Below are 20,108 nucleotides of genomic sequence, written 5' to 3' on the forward strand. Positions count from 1 at the left end.
AAAAGCTGTTTTTCAACAGCTGAACAACTTCTTGGCATTAAACAGCTGTTTTGATGTCTTCCAGTCAGGTTTTGGGGCACACCACAGCACTGAGACTGCTCTTGTTAAAGTCTTCAATGACATCCACTTAAACATAAACAGTGGCAGAATTTCATGGTATTATTGGATCTCAGTGCTGCATTGTGATCGACTGGAAAACTGGGTGGGACTTTCTGGCTCAGTATTAAACTGGTTTTAATCCTACTTAAAGGACTACTTTGTGTCTATAGGTAATTACAGATCTGAGCTGACAAAAATTACATTTGGAGTTCCCCAAGGCTCCATTCTGGGGCCCCTTCTGTTTAACATCTACATACTACCACTTGCTCAGATTATGGAAAACATCTAAATATGTTACCATAATTATGCAGACGACACACACATTTACATAACAATGTCACCAGGGGACTATGGTCCAATATAAGTGCTGGATAAGCACATTGAACAAATCAACGATTGGATGTGCCAGAATTGTCTTCAACTTAAAAAAAGATGAACTGAAAACTGAAGTAATTGTTTTTGGAACCAAGGAGGAACGATTAAAAGTCAGTGTTCAGCTTCAATCAGTAATTTTAAAAACCACAAACCAAGCCAGAAATCTTGGTGCAGAATTTCAACAGCCACATTAAAACAATTACAAAGTCAGCTTACTACCACCTAAAGAATATATCCAGGATTAAAGGGACTTACTGTATGTCTCAGCAGGATTTGGAAAAACTTGTCCATGCATTTATCTTCAGTAGACTCGACTACTGTAACGGTGTCCTTACAGGCCTCTCTAAAAAATTAATCAGACAGCTGCAGCTGATTTAGAATGCTGCTGCTCGCATCCTCACGAAGCCCAGAATGTGGATCACATCACTCTAGTTGTGAGGTTTTTTACACTGGCTTCCTGTCTGTCAAAGAATTGATTTCAAAATACTACTGTTGGTTTATAAAGCACTGAATGGTTTAGGGCCATAGTACATTTTTGATTTTCTGCTATGTTATGCACCATCCAGACCTCTCAGGTCGTCTGGGACAGGTCTGCTTTCAGTCCCAAGAGTCAAAACTAAACATGGAGAAGCAACATTCAGTTTTTATGCACCATATATCTGGAACAAACTCCCAGAAAACTGTACGTCTGCTGCAACCCTTAGTTCTTTTAAGACTTTTCTGTTTGCCGCTGCCTTTTATTAAATTAATGATTAATTTCTTACACAGCACTGTAACTTTTACTCTGTTTTATCTTGTTTTTATTTTCTATTTTTCTCTTTAAGTGTTTTTAAATGCCTTTTTATATTGCCCTATGTTGCTTTTATGTTTTATGTAAAGCTCTTTGAATTGCCTTGTGGTTGAAATGTGCAATACAAATAAACCTGCCTTGCCTACAAGCTTTTGACCTTCCAAGGGACTGCAGATGAGAGTTAGCTTTAAGCTAACTCTGGGAAAATACATCTAATATTCTCCATGGTCCATACAGAAATGTTCAAAATAAAATCACAAGTAAATAAGAAATGATAAAAAGAGAATTTAAAACAAGACATAAATAGTGCAAAAGTTAAAATATAGGAGGAAAAATTCATATATATAAAATAGAATAAAATATAATATGAAATGTATTACTGAAGTAGACTGAGGTTGTGCAGTAATGTAGTAAATGTATGTGCTTAGTGAGAACCGGTTATTTTATACACACACACACGTATGTGTACTGTATATTATATATATATATATATATATATGCATGTATGTATACACACACACACACAGATGTAAACAGGTTAACATAAGTAGTATACAGGTAAGGTATAGAGTCACAGTGATGAGCTTGAGAGCTCAGGAGTTCAACAGTCTTATGGCCTGAGAGATGAAGCTGTCCCTGAGCCTGGTGGTGCGGGACTGGATGCTGCGGTACCGTCTGCCAGATGGCAGCAGGCAGAACAGTTTGTGGTTGGGGTCTTTAATGATCCTGTTAACCTTCTTCCTACACTGCTCAACCCCTCCAATGAACTGAAAAGTTGTTGAGTCCTTCTACAACCAGCTGAATATAGAAATTGACTATTTCTCATGCATTCGAGTGTTCTGCATTCTGCTCCCAATATATTGCCTCTGTTCTCTACAACATAAAACCAGACTGACCTTGGTTCTGGAACAATGCATGCTTTCGTCATGTTAAAATCCCTATAAAGAAGTGGTAGAACAGAGTAGCCAGTATGTACAAACGCAAATTACCTTGTTATGTACCAGCAAACAACAACAACCCTGAGGACTGGAGCCAAAGAACGTCACTCATATTGCTATCACACTCCTGTATTGGCTCTCATGTTGCTATTGGTAACTGCGACAGATGTATGATGGGATTGCGATTGTGATGAAAGATCCCTGGAGTTGAGCACTATCAGCCATGCAAGGATTCCACCAAAGAGACAATCCAAAGAAACACCGGAGAGAGGAAATCTGGGAGGAATAGAAACCATCTCTCTCCTTCTCTCCTCATATCCTCTTCTCCTTATTTCTTTTCCACCTATCATCATCATCATCACCACCATCCTCAGCTGCAGTTCGCCAAGACGCCCACGGCCTCTCAGTGCATAAAAAGGCCAGTGATATCATCCTCCTCCTGAACTTTAGCCAGACAAAACCCACTCATTTTACATTTTCACATTTTTACACTTTAAGTGTTTGGCTGACAAGTAACTTACAACGAGGGCAGTGGTAGACTAAGCTTCAAGACCTGCTATTAACTATCCATTACAGGGAGGATGTGATGGGTTGCATATGAGCACTTAGCTGCTAGATGAAGTCATACATTATGTTCAAAGCACTTAAACCTTGCTGTATCAGGGGCATATAATCAAATGTATTAAAATGGATTAAAAGGTGCTACGTGCAGCATTTCAACACGCATTTATTGCTATAACTATATTTTTTGAGATAATGGTGAAAGAAAAAATAAGAAACTGACGATCTCTACCAGCCTCTCCTGCATTTTTTCTAAGGCTGCAACCACCAATTTTAATCTGTGAATATTGATTATTGTTTTTGTTGTATGATAGTCAAGACGGGGAATCATGCAGGCAGGAGTAGGACCCAAACACAGACGACCAGACAGGGTGGGTGCAATATAAAAAAATTAATGAAAGGGGGAAAAAAGGCTTACACTGATACAGGCAGGCAGGAGCCACACAAAAACAGGTAAGCAGTCCAACTAAGGCAAACATAAATCCAGGGAACAGGCAAAGTCCAAAAATCCAGCTAGGTGCAAGAGAAATAGGCCAAAACACAGAAAACTAAGGCCAGGACGCTTGTCGTTAGTACAAGGACGATCTGACACAGAATAAAGGAAGCACACAGACTTAAATACACAGGTGAAGGCAGGATAACTAGACACAGGTGAAACTAATTAGGGCGGGGCAAACAATCAAAACTGGAGGAAAAAGCAAACAAAGACAGGAAATAAAACTTCACAATACACATGAGGCTGAACACATTACAAAATAAAACGGGAAATAGCTGAACACAAACCTATTGATGACCATGACCGTTTTGGGATTGATTGATTAATAATGGAGTCTGTCATTTTTTTTAAATTTTGACAACACAGATAACAACATATTAAAGGTATTTAGCATATACATTTGAAAACAGCTGCAAAATAATCACTAGACTATATACAGGCTTCCTAGAATCCAATTCAGTAAATAATCACTATGTTAAATTGAAATCAGATCAGAAATACTTTATTGAAAAACGAGGGAAGCATTGGAAATGCTTTAAATCACAATGGAAAGCCTCCCAACTTTATTACATATTTTGGGTATCCCCCCCAAAAATGAATATTTGATGTATTTGATTTGAAACCTTAACTGGGAAATGGCTTCATTCTGAGGTATCAGGGATTGAGGCCTGAAATACACATAATATATGCAATGAAAAGATTGCCATTGTCTCTAAAATGACAAAAATGTACATTTACAGACTTACAGATTAATCATACATTTACAGATACTAATGTTTTGTTTCAAAAATGTGTTTGTGTGTGTCTGTGTGGGTCTGATTTCATAATAAATCTAGTGGATTATTTGACAGAAGAAAAGATGAGTAGGGTGCTGTTTCTTCCCAAGCAAATAGAAATGTAGAAAAAAAGAAAAGTTTTCAGATTCTCTAGTAAAATAATGTCTTATGGAAAAGTCCCTTCCAGTGTGTGAGTGAAGTCAGACAGAAAACAAAACACAATAACCGCTCTATACATTATTTCATCAGTTATTATCAGACATTGTGCTCAGCAAAATAATTGCTGAAATCTTGGAACACAGTGACATCACTGCAAAGACAACGATGCAAGAAAGAAGCAGTCAGACAATCAGACAGCCAACAGTTTATCCAGATTATCTAAACTACTTTATTTAGAGGTCACTGAAAGCAAGTGTACCTGAAATGTTGGTAATAATCCCTCATTGCAGAGGAAAACTATAAGCAACTATTCTGACAGTGTGAAAGATATGACATGAACGCAGCATTACAAGAGACAGTTTGGGTAATAATTTTACCTTTCACCTTCATTTTACCTTCCAACTAGGGTTTGTTTACAACCTGACTGTCTGATCTGATCGTCTGACTGTTTGTCTGACTTGTTTTGAGCCTTGATGCCAGACCTCGGGAATGAATTTGGTGAGCACAATTATATTATTATTAATAGAAATGAAGGGCAAGGTTACAGAAATAAGACCCAAGTTGTGTGAAACTAATTTCACTTCAAGGGAAGTGCGGTCATGACTTGGAGAAACACAGTGACATATTGATGTGTAAAAATGCTGCATGCAGCAACTTTGATTCCACCAGGGGATGAGCATATGTGAGGAATCAAAGAAAAAGAAAAGAAAAGAAACTAGGGATCAGAGTAAGGAAAAGGGACACAAAGACAAGAGACGCTCATAGGATGTGAGAATCTTTACATTAGGTACTTCATGTCTTCACATGCACATAGAGAGCCACAGTGAAAAATTGAGCTTTCCATCAAATTTGCAGTGAAGTCTGGTTTCAAAGAGAGATCAAAAATAACTAGTTTGCTGTTGTTCACGCTCCACTCGTAATTTCCTGTTCCCAAGTTAGTTCCCATTACCTTGTTTACCAGAAACTCGGCTACAACTCTCTTCAGGGCCAGTTTAATAGAAAAACAGCAACAGCGCATTATCCTGTCGCGATGGAGATGCTTCGTTACACTTGCTGTTCTTTGGTAAATGGATTGCATTTATATAGCGCTTTTCTACCCATTCACACACACACACATTGATGGCGGCAGATCTGCCATGCAAGGCTCTGGCCTGCCCATCACTGTGGTGGGTCATCAACGAGCACCTTAGGGTTCAGTGTCTTGCTCAAGGAGACTACGACACATGGACAGGAGGAGCTGAGGATCAAACCTCAAAGCCTGGGATTAATGGAGGACCCGCTCTACCTCCTGAGCCGCAGCCACCCCTTCATTATCTGACTGTGTGTAATTGGCAAAGCTTTGTCCGACTTAGACAGATAGATACTATTTTGTGATTTTCTACACCTAATAGAAACAATTAGATTTCTTGAATTTCAACCTTTAATAAATATAAAAATAGATAGATTTCATGATTTCTTACACCAAATAGATAGACAATAGATGGATACTGTGATTTTTAACCCCTAACAGATAGAAAACTGATATATGTTATGACTGTCTAGGAGAAAGAAGAGATATATTTTGTGATTTTCTACAACTAATAAATGGAAAATAAATTGTGATTTTCTATCCCTAATATATATATATATAATAGATAGATTTAGTTCTATCTCTTCAACTATCAAAAAGACTAGAGATAGATTTTCTTATCTATATATATATTTTTTACGACTAATAGAAAAGATAATTTGAGATTTTATACATTTAGTAGATGGAAAATAGATCTTCTATACCTAATAGAAAGGAAAAAGGAATATGATGCTGTGTTTTTTACCTTCAAATGTTTTCAGAAATTCACATCCACTTAGCGTGAAACCTAAAATCCATCATTAGTTACAACTGATGTGGGAAAACAGGGCAGTGATCCAAGATAAACAAATATCTGGCTCTGATTTAGTTTCACATTGACCAATATTCTATATAAGCACAAGCAGCCAGTGATAGTTTGTCCAACAGCAGTAATGACATTAGCTGCTGTTAGGAAATTGCACCTCTGAATCACCCAGCTGAAACAGCACACAAACAGATCAGAGGCTCGGTGGAGCAGCTCATTTTATTTTGCTCATGTTTTGAAAGAAAGCCTTGGCAACAGCATGTGTGAATCTTGCATCGCAATCTACACTGCCAATAAATAATCTCTCAGCATACGCCACACTATGACATATTTCACAGTGTCTGCAAACTATGAAAATATGCACACTCCACACACACCATAAAAAAAAAACATTACAGTGATAAAAATCCACAGCTTGTTGACTCACCAGAGGAATTGTAGCAGGGGTTACAGAGGCAGGCAGAGGCAGGCAGAGCAGGAGGAGGACGGCTGCCTCTTCCATGGGCTTTGCTCCGGGTGAAGGCAGGAGCTCTGCTTGTGCGAGTGCTGCTAAACAGCCCTCCCTCCCTCGCTTTCTCTCTCCTGCTCTGCCTGCACCGCCAGTGTTATCAGACAGATGTGTCAACGTGGAGTGGTATCCTGCAAGAAAACCCCACGAGGCTGCCCCGTGAAGGCAGCAAAGCCAAGCGGCCATGTCCATTCAGATGTCAGAAAGAAGAGTTTGGATTCTGTCATTGTATTTAAATGTGATTTTATCTCTTTGGATCACTAATGCATCAGCTGTTTCATTGCTTGAAAACTTGCTAGCTAACATTAGCAACAGAGCCATTAACAAACAGTGTGTAGCACATACAACAAGCATTTCTTAAGCTTAAGTCATGCTTTGAGTACATATGGCAATATTGTATCTCAACAGTTAGTTTCTAACTAAAACACTATTGTCCCTGTCATCTACATCTAGAATATTGTAGATGCACAAATCTGTGCTAGACTCTGAACAAGTGGCAGTTTTTGCCTGATGGTGGCACTGGATAAAAGGCCAGGGGGAATCACTATAATCTAGATAGAGGATCCCTTGTGACCAACTTTCCAATTTTCAGGGAAATCTGAGGCTGTCCTCACAAGAATTTAAAATAATATTTCATTTGTTCACATTTTCCTGGCAAGACCCTCTAGTGGCAATGTGAACTTGACCTAACTAAACCTCAAACCTGCATTAATTGATTTTTTGGGGGAAGCGCAACAAGCTGTAAACACAACATTAACATATTAACACCCTATACCAGTTGTGCCTATTTACACATCCACCAGACACAGAGCAACATTATCTTTCATTTGTGGTGTTTTTGTCCAGGCCCAGACTGGTACCCGAATTAGCCCAGAGTATTCAGGCCTGCTAAATGAAATGTGTAAATCAAAGTAAAAACAACACGGGGCAGCTACAGTATACTTTTTCAGTGACCGTGGATTTTTGTTTCAACTTTCTGTCACCATTTTGGCGTGGAGAGGAGGGGTTTGAGGGGAGGGTGCAAGGAAAGTGTGATTTACATATGATCTGCATACTAAGAAGAGAATGTCACTCTTCCTGAACCAGCCATCTTTTTTTATGAAAGTTCAAGTATGAGGAAATTGTCAGTGTATTACAATGTCCTTTGAGGTGACTTTCCCCTCTACTGTAATGTACAGTAAAACTACTTCTTAGTAAACCTATTATGGAAACGTTTTTATCGTATTAGGACTTCTTTGGTGACGTAACATATTCAGCAAGACTTATTTAATATATGATGACTGCTTTGCTCCTATCGACCTCCTTGAACTAACTTTAACAATTAATTAATCCAAGCCATCAACCTGTCTCTTAGACCCCATTCCAACTAGGTTGCTTAAAGACATTTTACCCTTAGTTAGTCGTAGAAAAGGTTTCAGTCGTAGTCATCTGGACACTGTTTTCAGAATCAAGACGTTTCGAAACCTTTTCTACGATAGAACACTCCTGGACGAATGAGGGACTACACCGTCCTACCCTTAGTTAGCACTTCTTTACTAGATATGATCAATCTGTCTTTATTAACAGGCTATGTACCACAGTCCTTTAAAGTAGCTGTAATTAAACCTCTTCTTAAAAAGCCCACCCTTGATCCAAGGGTTTCAGGCAACTATAGACCTATATCAAACCTTCGCTTTCTCTCTAAGATCCCTGAGAAAGCAGTTGTGTGACTTTCTAAATAACAGTAGTTTATTTGAGGATTTTCAGTCAGGATTTAGAGTGCATCATAGCACAGAGACAGCACTGGTGAAAATTACAAATGACCTTTTAATTGCATCAGACAATGGACTTGTCTCTGTACTTGTCTTGTAAGATCTTAGTGCTGCATTCGACAGCATTGACCTAATAATTCCAGAGACTGGAACATGTAATTGGCATTAAAGGAACCACACTAAGCTGGTTTAAATCCTATCAATCAGATCGATCTCAGTTTGTACATGTTAACGGTGCGTCCTCCACCGATTCGATTCACCTTATATATGCTTACTTTAGGCAATATTATTAGGAAACACTCCATAAACCTTCATTGTTATGCGGATTGCTACCCAATTATATCTATTGATCAAGCCAGATGAAACTAACCAGTTAGCTAAACTTCAATCATGCCTTAAGGACATAAAGACCTGGATGACCTGCAACTTTCTGATGTTAAACTCAGACAAAACTGAAGTTATTGTACTTGGCCCCAAACACCTCCAAGACACATTATCTAAAGATATAGTTGGTCTAGATGGCATTGCCCTGGCCTCCAGCACCACCGTAAGGAACCTCAGAGTTCTCTTTGATCAGAATTGATCCTTTAACTCCCATGTGAAACAAGCTTCAAGGACTGCCATCTTTCACCTACGTAACATTGCAAAAATCAGGCACATCCTGTCTCAATATGATGCCGAAAAACGAGTCCATGCATTTGTTCCTTTTATGCTGGACTATTGCAATTCCTTATTATCAGATTGCCCGAATAAGTCCCTTAAGACTCTCCAGTTGATCCAGAATGCTGCGGCACGTGTACTGACAAGAACTAGGAAAAGAGATCATATTTCTCCAATATTAGCTTCTCTGCACTGGCTCACTGAAAAAAAACGGAATAGAATTTAAAATCCTTCTCCTCACCTACAAAGCTCTCAATGGCGGATGGCCGCCCACCATTGAGTCTAGTTCAGCCTGAGATTTCTGCCTGTTAAAAATGGTAAATGGACTGTACTTATATAGCGCCTTTCTAGTCTTTTCCGACTACTCAAAGCGCTTCAACTACATATCACATTCCCCCCATTCACGCACATTCATACACTGATGGCATACTAAGTGCTCATCAGTCCAAGGTAACTAATCACTCATACACACTCACACATCGAAGGCACGGCCCTCGGGAGCAATTTGGGGTTCAGTGTCTTGCTCAAGGACACTTCGACATGTGGGCTGGGGGAAGCCAGGATCAAACCGGCGACCTTCCGATTGGTGGACGACCCACTCTACAGCCACAGCCGACCCGAAAAGGAAGTTTTTTCTTGCCACTGTCGGCAAGTGCTTGCTCATGGTGGTTTTTGTTGGGTCTCTGTAAATATTATTATATGCAGTACGGTCTAGACTATAGGAAAAGTGCAATGAGATAACCTCTGTTATGAATTGGCTCTATATAAATAAAATTTAATTGAATTAAATTGAATGAAGGATGCGATGAATGAATATAGGAAGATGCTAGAGACAGGACAGAGGCCAAAACATAGGTTTTTGGCAAGGACATGGAATGTGCCAAAGTCAACATTAGAGAGGCAAGAGAAGTGGAAAATAAGTATAATATAATAATAATATAAAATAACATGAAATACAATTGTTCTTCAATTAAGCTGAACTGAAGAACAATTGAGAGGGCCGTTTATAACACATGGCGGGTTATAACAATGGCTGGGTTTTTTTGTGAAACTTTTGTCCTCACTTAAAAAGAGTAATCTAAGGCCAGACCTGTTTTGAGAGTTAATAGCAGTTTCAAAAGATTCAGTCATCTTTATTACTGTGTATGATTGTTTAATGTCACTGTCTTAACGCAATATTTAATTGCTTGGCAAACTAACATGCAACGAGCATTAGAAGTGTCGTTAGGAAAAAATTCTCTGCAGTAATAGTAAGTCATGGGAAATAGTTCCAGTCTCAAACTTTCGGCTTGACTAGGTCGAAACCTAGTATATGGCTGGACCGAGTGTGGTCAATGTGCTCCTGAGTACATAACTGAGGACTGGCCGCGTGTCATTGCGCCTCTTCCGTCGAGCGTGTAGTCATTGCGGCGCGTGGTCGTCGTGGCATGTGGTCGTGCACCTCCCAATTTTGGAGACTTTTCATTTCATGATGGCCACAAATACTGATAAAAAGCAAATGAAGTAATGAACTAATTTTTACTATTAATATGATGATGATTAATATGTTTTTAAATGCATCAAAAAACAGGAGATCTTAAAAATCTACATTTCAGTAAATAATATTTTTCCAGCAGAATCAACTTGTTAACAGGATATTTAACCTTCGTTTCATTAGAATACATTTGTTCTTCCAAATCCTTGACTTCTTTCCTTACAGGGATTGTATAATGACGATAGAGTATGTCCTTGAAGAGTTTACAATTAATTACAATTCTTCTTCGGCATTGAGGAGTTGAACAGTAGTGACATGTTTGGTCTATGGCGTTCTTCTGGTAACACTCGTTGACTTCTTGCTTCTTCACAGAAGGTTTTGCTTGAATACTGCAAAGGATAAGACGGTGTAGTCCCTCATTCGTCCAGGAGTGTTCTATCGTAGAAAAGGTTTCAGTTCTGGACACTGGACACTGTTTTCAGAATCAAGACGTTTCAAACGTCTTGACTGAAACCCTTTCTACTGCAAAGGACGGCGCGTTGAGCATAAACGCCTCTGTAACTCACACTCCATCTGCAGAGGCCACGGTGTCTCGCACAAGCATACAAGGCTTAAAAGCCTCCTGAGGACGTCAGTTAGGACTGTTCACGCCTATTCACTATGAAAGAGCAACCGCCAATGGAGAAACTCCAACACCCGACCGACCAATGGCGTCACTCAGGGACAGACTTTCGTGTTTATAGGGTTGACCCCACTTTGCTGCAGTCCAGCCAAAAACATCACAAGGAGCAGTTTAGTGTCATTAAACCTTAGCAAATAAATACCTAGTATCGCAAGTGATTGCACCAATTAAGCTGATGATGTCACAGCTTGCAAGACAGAACAACACATATCATCAACACATAACATTCAAAGCTCTCAACATCAGGTAAACAACTTCAGTTCCTTCGAAGCTTTTAGACCACTGTTAAGGAAGGTTTGCTGATGCAAATGCTTTTTTAAGAAGCAGCATGTCCCAGTATTTCCTTTGATCAATTATTTCAGTTTTTCTATTTTGTCCAGGGAGTTTGAACAGGGAGTTTAATAATATCTGTTAGATGTTTAAATTAATTGCATGATGGTAAATGTTCATACACAGAACTGCTGGGTCCTCTTGTGTGTTCACTTAATCTGGAAATTAAGACGCGTTCAGTTTTGCCTGTGTAATCTTTTTGTACAATTAATTGCGTCTTGCGCCTCTGTTTTGAAAGTATTTGTCAACAGGTGATTTAGGGACCTCAAACTACTTTAAAGCTTTCTAATCTATCACACAGTCTTTATCAGCAGATGGGGCCCACCTAACTGCTATAGAGATAAACCTGCCAATATGTGAGCCTAACAGCTGTCAAGATCTCATCCACAGCACCCCCAGGACTTTGTCTGCGCTGGCTGAAAAGTTCATTCCCTGCCCCCGGAAACAGCAGCCTGACAAAACAATCCCAATTCAAGGTCCACGCACTAGCTTTTTATGGAGCATTCAACACTATTACAAGATCTTCATTTTGTCAAAGTACTATCTCCAAGGCTAAGAACAGACTCCGAGGCCAAAGTGGTCTAGACATCCCAAAAGTGCGGTGGTGGAAACCACAACAGCCATTGAGCCTGCATCCACTGACGTAAAGTGCACAATCACTGGGCAGGCTCCATTTGACGATGAAGACCATGCAAGAGGGTAAAAGCTAGTAATTGGACCTTGAGTTTGGATTCTTTGGTCAAACCATTTCCACAGTCAAGAATAAACATTAATGCTGCTCTCTCATTTAGTAGTTCAGGAATAAAGATCAATTTATTTCCTATTTTCTAAATGGTGTCATGTGGTGTTATTTTCCAGGGTTACACTCGGGTCACTTAAAGCGGGACTGGGCGGTAAAGAGGAAACAGAGTTTGCGTATCCTGAGCGCGATGTCGACACTTGAGAAAACCCTCCCTGGAAAGTAAACCTTTGAAATGGTAAACATCTTCAAGGGCATGCTAAGCTAAGTTAATGATAAAAAATGTTCTTGTTGTGTTAGGCTACATATATGCTAATTAAAGAGATGATCTCTTTTGGTCACTGAGTAGAGAGTAAACAGAAAGAAGTAAGAGAAGTCTATTCCTTTGATATGTGTTAAATAGGTTTTTATAGGAAAATATTTTGGGGTGGCTGCCATCTGTTCTGGTTAAAGTGCTACTGTAAATGAAGCTAGCTCGGAGATATCTTAATGAACACAAAGGGAACGAGATGTGAAAAAAGGGATGGTGTATTGGTGGATGGGTCAGGACAAATGAGTCTTTGTCTCAGCTGACGAGGTCAAACTTAAAGTTTCTCCTTAAAGTTGTAACTTCTCTTTCCTCCCATGTCCCTCCTCTTCTGCTTCTCACTGTAGTATCTTTGATGTTGGGCTGTTTTCTCCTCGGTTTCCTTATCCTTTATATCTAAAATGCAGAAAGTTTGATAATAGCCTGCTGATAAGAAACGGCGTGTTTCTGCAACAGTCTGGCTTCGCCATCTTTGCACAGAGCACCCGGGCTTGTGAAATATATCACCAATCCACTGAAGGAGACAGAAAATGAGAGCAGGTAAACACAAATCGTGTTGGAGAGGTATTCGCTGCACTGTTCAGCGACCAAAATAGTCTGACATTTGGGACAAGTAATGTGTTTTTGTGCTTCCACTTCTTCAAGACAGTGGTAAAAGGCATGCTCTTGAGAAGCTGTTCCATCGATAAAAGTTGCACTCGGGGGCTCAGAGGTTGGTCTAATGTAATGAGTTTGGGCCTTTGAAAGAGTACCATGCACTTAGCCTACAGTGGATGGAGCACATGTGGTGCATTAAGAAAAAAGGCCAGGGCCACTGTTCAGCAGTGGAGGAAATGGCAGGTGGAGGGGACATCGAGAGTGAAAACACATTAGCTGAAATATTGGAGTTTAAATGTACATGAAGAGCAGGGAGGACATGTGTGTTTGTGCATGGGTGACAGATAAGGCACCGGAAAATTCTAGTACACACACACACACACACACACACACACACACACACACAGTTACTGTACTTGCAGCCCGATAGCCCGTATTTTCCAGTGAAGAGCTAGTCTTGTAAAGCCAGCTAATGTTGCCATTAAACAGGGTCGTGAAAATGATGACCTGAATTGCCGCCTCCTGAAACCCCTATTTACCGCTATTTAATTGTTAATTTTTAAATTTACCGCAGTTTCAAAATAGCTAATTAGATACTTAATACTAGTCCCAATTTAGTCCTCAACAGACACCTACTGTAAGGTGACATGGCCCAGCAGTTAAAGAGTCTGGTTCTGAGCTACTGCTGTCTGAAGTCCGAAGACCTAAACATCGTAACGTAGGGTCTTAACGTGGGGAAGGAACCAGAGAGAAGCAGTTCAGCACAGCGTGCTTCATTGAACTGAGGTTTGTGTAAAGACCTGACTGTTGCAACCTCCCATCTCCAGAAAACATGAGAAAACGTTCAGTCAAAACGTATTTTGTCAGGTTATAAAAACGAATCGTAACATACAATTCGTCCATTGGCTTCTGACAGTAATACTCGTTCAAGCACCTTTTCATTCTTTAGAGGACATGTGACTGTTACAACATGAAAATCCCTTAAAAATGGATTTTTATTGTTTTTTTCCCAACAGATGATTAATCAATTATAAGTTGCTATACACTGTAATTCTTGTCAATTAATCTAGTTTTTGTTGATTAGCTAATTGATTGATTGAGTAATTGTTTCAGGTGTAGGTAGGGTTGGTGTTAAAAGAGAAAAAAATCCATAATGAGCAATGACGAAGCAAAAATTTGGGCTAGTTTTGTAAAGCCATGAAAGCACGTGTTCAAGTGCTTTCCATTCTTAAAGGGGAACTCCACCGATGTCACACATCAGCGTCTGATTCCAGGTGTTGGGGAGTACCACTACGTGTGTGAAAAAAGTTGTAAAAAGCCTTAAGTGTCTCCAGAGGGAGGTGTGTGAAGTCTGGTAAATGTCCTCAAGTGATGTCACTTGAGTCAGCTAGAGGCTTTAGGCTACATTAGCTGCTAATAGCACAACACTCTAACCCAAATGTTGGCGGTCGAGTTGCATTGTGGGTAATGTAGGCACCGAGTTATAAGTTCTGGGATCAATCAGAGGCTACACACATGCACACACTTTGATAGCTAGCAATAGATAATGTCTGTACAATTAATACACTGTGGCAAATGAACACAGACCGCACAAACAGTCCGGCTGAAACACATTCAGTCTGAAAGCACTTTAACAGTTACATTCATTGACTACTGGGAGCCACCAGCACATCTGCAGCCCTCTGAGGCCTCCCTGACAGCACGCCAGGAGCCAGGAGCCAGGAGCCAGGAGCCAGGAGCCAGGAACCAGGAGCCAGGAGCCAGGAACCAGGAACCAGGAGCCAGGGAGAGGGAGCTCACTCGCCCTGCTTGTGTGTGGCGGTTAGCCATTTTGCCATGCTCTTCACACACATGAACTGTATTTCAGGGCTGTCACATTTAATTCATGTTACCAAGACAACAGATGAAATGTCCTCTATACTTATCGATGTGTGCGAGAGAGTCATGGAGAGAGAGAAAGAGAGAGAGAGTGCAAAATGCTTTCGCCAACAAGGGCACTCCACTGCATTGGACTTATTTGCTATATTGGCTTTTAGGAGGTCTGATAGTGCACTGTGACAACTTCAGTGCTAAATTCACTTTAGTTCAGCTGTTAGTCCAGCTGTTTATTGCAGTAAGGTGAGGAAATTAAGAAGCACCTCCAATTGGGGAAATGGGCAAATCTATGGGGCAAATACATTTTATAGAATTACTTCCACTGAAGCTTGTCAACAGCTGGACAAGGTGGTATGATGAGACATTATGCGACAAGGAGGTTGGTGCTATTTAGTGTTGTTGTTGTTCTAGGTATTAGGTGTTACCAGGGAAAATCAGTTATGGCTTGTGAAAAACTTTGAAAAACAGATTTTGATTGCAAAACGCACGAAAGTATTTTTTTTTTTCCTTTGGCAAGTGACCATGGTATAAGATTTGACAAGCCTTGACAAAGCTCCTGCAGAGCCACAGAAGACATCATGCAACGGTTCTCACGGGCTGAGTAGAACTCCACTTGATGAGTGCCAGGACATACCTTTAAAAAGTACCAGTAGTAGTATTCTGCCAACATTGCCCAGAGAGTGGGAAGCCCAGCTGCTCATCTCTGCCCCAGGGCCCAACTAGCAGATTAATCCAACACCCTGCAGTGTGTGTTGGTAGCTGATGATGGCTAATTAGCAGCCAATAAGTTCACTGTAGCTACTTACATCTTCACAGTGTGAAAAACCAACAACAACCCCTGACACTTCCTTTGTGTTGCTTGGCAACAAAGGCAGAATCTGCTTGTGTGTACAAAAGGATTCATGACTGCATTTTGATGCTTTCCTGGGGATGATGTGAGCTGGCGTGAGAGCAGCAATTTGGCAGCTCCACAGAGGAAGAGCGGAGAGGGAAAACATTCCTGCAAAGTCAGTCTGATAATGAATCTGCTCATCAGTCTGTGCGATGCTTATGATGCTGAAGGTGTTGTGTGCAGAATGAGCTTGCCAGAAAATCCATTCCACTCATTGATGTGTATCTGTGGATAGACATGTTTGAACTGTTCAATAACGTGACACTTGCTGTTTTCATGATTTGAATCCTGGTAAAAGTAAAATGTATTTTGTGTAAAAACAAAAGTAGCTTGGGGAACAAAATTCCCATGCCAGGAAATACATAACCCACCGTAACACAATGCATGTGACTAGAAACATAGGTAGTAGAGTTGCGCTGGTGGCTAAGAGGTGGGGGGCCCCCCAAGAGAGCAGGTCCAGCAATATGCCGTGGTGAAGAAAGCGCCACTGCCGATCACGCAGACTGCCAGAATTGGAAAATATGGTGCCGTTTGCTATATATTCCCTTGAAAAGGCAAACTCATCTCCATCATGGTTTTCATTTATTTCAGTAAGATAGTCAGTAGCAATCTATCACAAATGTATATACGTATTCTACATAAACTATAAAAAAACTATTCAATTAAATGAATAATTTCTTATTTTCTTTGGTATTTTTGTCATATACATGTGCAGTGATCACGTTAGATGTTTCGGAGATAAAGTCAGAGAGGCCAGACTGAGGTGGTTTGGACGTGTTCAGAGGAGAGACTGTGAATATATTGGTAGAAGGATGCTGAGGTTGGAGCTGCCAGGCAGGAGGTCTAGAGGAAGACCAGAGAGGAGATTTATGGATGTAGTGAGAGAGGACATGAAGTTAATTGGTGTGAGTGAAGAGGACGCAGAGGACAGGGTTAGATGGAGGCACATGATTCGCTGTGACGACCCCTGAAAGGGAACAGCCGAAAGGAAAAGAAGATATAGATGTGCAGTGATGATTGCTGGGTAATATGTATGTTGATGTTGTCCAATGTCAAGTCTCTATCTGATCATGTGACGAAACGATACGCTATACGCTAGCTAGTTTAGGCGCAAAACCTGTCAAGACGCCCCAGCAGCAGTGCAGTGGTGCGTCGACAACCATGCTGCAGGTAACGCTAGGACTAAATAATTGTATTGTGTTAGATATAAAATTCAAGACAAGTTATACATACATTACGGTAGGCTTACTAGGCTACAAGTGACTCATTTGTAGGTGAGTGCAAGTGCTTTTTCAAGGGCGCTTGTGGTACCTGACGGGCTGCTGTGCCCCTCTGTAACAGGCTGTCATCATTTCAGAGTCAGGTTCATTGTGTTTCATGTGTTTCAGATGTGGGTGAAGCCGCTGCGTGTGCCGCCACCAAACCATGCCCTTCATCAGTGTTTTTAAGAGTATTTTTATCCATAATAATAAGTATTATTGTTATTATTACACAAGATAATTCACTATTTTTGCATGGTGCTTGTGCTTACAGCGGTACTCAAACACAGTTTAGAAAAGTCTTAGTTGTTGAGAATTCTAAAGGCCTTACTGCTGGCCCTGGGTGATACACTGTTAGTCTCGTTATGAATAATAAGAGGATATTAAGGTGATTTTGGCTGAACTGACAATGAGTGACATTCTGGTGTCTAGGCGGGTGTCTAAGCGGGCCAGTTTTTGGGACATGGTGTTGTTTTTGTTAAATATTGCAGCTCTCTTCTGTCTCGCCGTGTGCTATAGATTATTTCATTTTACTGTCATCTCCTGCCTTTATATCAAATAGGAGTGCACTTGTGAGGTTTTTACACCAAAAAAAGCCTTTTGTTAAGGTCAGAGGTGATTTCAGCACCACAGTGAGGGAGACAGCTCTCCAGCGCTGTCCATGGTTCTGATAGCTCGCCCTTTGACCTCTCGATTTTCCCAATACAAAAGTAACTCATTCGACTGTAAAATCCAACACTTTGTTGGTACTAATATATATATATATATATATATATATATATATATATATATATATATATATATATATATATATATATATATATACGCTGTGTGTGTGTGTGTACTTGCATAACTAGTAACTAGCGTGTACTAGAGCCCGTCATAATAGTGTGCACTGGGGCCAGTAATAAAATTACAATATCGTTACCACATTACACTTTGGACAAAATGCACCTTCACAACACTTTCCTGACTCCTGCTGAGCATTTTGTGACACAGAAGCAATTTCCTGCACGAACTAGGACTGTGTGACAATCAGTGAGTATTTTATGCAGTGAGATGCGTCTGATTCACATTTATAGAGCTATAGAATTTAGTCTAAGTAAAGGAAAGTTGAAAATAATATACTAATGTAAATTCTCATATAAAAGCAAGAATTCAAATAACTAATTTAAAACAATCGCACAAGCAAACAAGTAAAGGCCAGTTGCTAATGAAGACCAGGTAAATTACCTCTAATACAACAGCTAACAGGCTAAATTTAGCATTCAGCATTGCATTAACTGGGGAACGGGGACATTGGGAAGAAAAGTCTCTAATATAAGCCTATATAAAGGTCAGGTCCCCTGCTGCTGAGGTTAATAAAGGTAAATTACATAATTTACCAGCTGATAATGTTCAGACGTCAGGTTGTCTGTCTGTCTGTCCCTCTCTGTGACTGTCTGTCGTCTTCTCTAACTTCTCCTCCCTCTCTGCAGGACACAGAGCCCCAGTTGTTGTAAATTTAACATCAAACTTTGTATTTGTCGCAGTTGCCCTTTATACTTTAAAAACTTGTCTGCCCTGTTTTCTCTTCCTCCCTCCTCCTCTCCACTTTGGATTCTGTGCGTTCGTGTGTGTGTGTTTCCCAGCATGCCCCACGCTTCTAGCCTCTGCTCTCCAGTAGCATCCTGGGAGGCTTGTGTTGGAGCAGAGGAAGCAGTATTTTTAAACCTGCCTGCTACTTAAAGACGGAGGATCTGAGCCACAAATTCATCTGCACATGACACGTTTGAGTCCGCTGAGGAATTCCAAACACCTCCCGTCTCCACAAGTTGCAAATTAAGACGTTAATGTTTTTAAAACACCTGCCACTACTATCAATTGAAGTCTTTAGTCTTACATGGCTGTTTAAAGCAGAGTCTTGCTAAGTAGGCTTAGCAATTTAGAACATTTTACCACATTATACACTATGTAAATTGTTTTTGCTGCACACATTTCCCTCTGGGCTTTTAACCACCAGACCACCCCGCTGCCCCACTTTTTAGAAGGAAACTGGAAAAATGAGTTAAAACCAGTGTTGGGTTGCAGTAATTTGTGTCAAAACTTTGCAAAAATTCAACGTACTACATCTTTTTGCTTTACAGATTAGTGATGTGCATATTTATAAGCACAATTTTCTCTGATTTTCTGAGTCAAAATGCTGCTTTGACCATTTCCCCCGAGTCCATTTTGAATGTATTCAGTTTCTTGTATCTAATTCTTTCACCAGCAGTGGTCATTACAAAGCATGGTCCACATGGTCGGAACTCATTCAAGGTTATGTACTATACCCTCAACATTGTGGGCATTGTGCATGTGCACTGATGATGTAAAAATAAAAAGTAGCACTCTAACTAGTATTTGTGAGTAACTTCTCCGTGGCTGCAGGAAGTCACTTTAACAGGAGTGACGAGCTCAGCTCACCGCAGCCTCTTTACGTCAGAGACGCCCATCACTCTGCACCGCCTTCCCTCATCCCTCATCCCTGTCACACGATGCACCCAGTCACAAGTGGGCACTCCGAATGTGAACACAAAAACACACACACACACAAGGACAGACAGGGGCATGGCCGCTGCACTGTAGCAGTATAATGTAAAATGACACATGGTTAGATATGGCAGAATGGAGGGGCAGCCTGTGTCCTCCAGCCTGACATATCATCTCAGTGCTTCATCTACCTCTGAGCCACACACACACACACACACACACACACACAGCCGTGCATGACACAGATCACCCATACATAAGGTCATAAACTCTGAGAAGCCCACACTCACACACACACACAAATGTCAGGCCAATGACAAAGCCCGTCGATCATCCTGCTGCCTTTTCCAGCTGGGCTCACATCCTCCAGTAAGATGATGAAGGTTAAATGCTGATCAGTGGTCGACTGACTTTCACTTCATATGGCTTTACATGTTGTGGTCTATTACCTACAA

General features: G+C 40.5%; 1 protein-coding gene across 22 annotated transcripts in view; it reads right to left on the reverse strand.

Annotated features, from left to right (window-relative positions):
- Positions 1-20,108, reverse strand: part of LOC122871171 (pleckstrin homology domain-containing family A member 5-like) — a 262,530-nt gene that overhangs the window by 122,501 nt on the left and 119,921 nt on the right. For 2 of the 22 annotated variants that reach the window (XM_044185941.1, XM_044185940.1), the window contains exon 1: positions 6,496-6,639. The exons of the other annotated variants lie outside the window; for them this stretch is intronic. The gene's annotated coding sequence lies outside the window, so the exon portion shown is untranslated. Of the gene's footprint in view, positions 1-6,495; positions 6,640-20,108 lie in introns of those variants that run through there. 22 annotated transcript variants of the gene reach the window in all.

The sequence above is a fragment of the Siniperca chuatsi genome, linkage group LG23, assembly GCF_020085105.1.
Source record: "Siniperca chuatsi isolate FFG_IHB_CAS linkage group LG23, ASM2008510v1, whole genome shotgun sequence".
Classification (NCBI taxonomy): Eukaryota; Metazoa; Chordata; class Actinopteri; order Centrarchiformes; family Sinipercidae; genus Siniperca; species Siniperca chuatsi.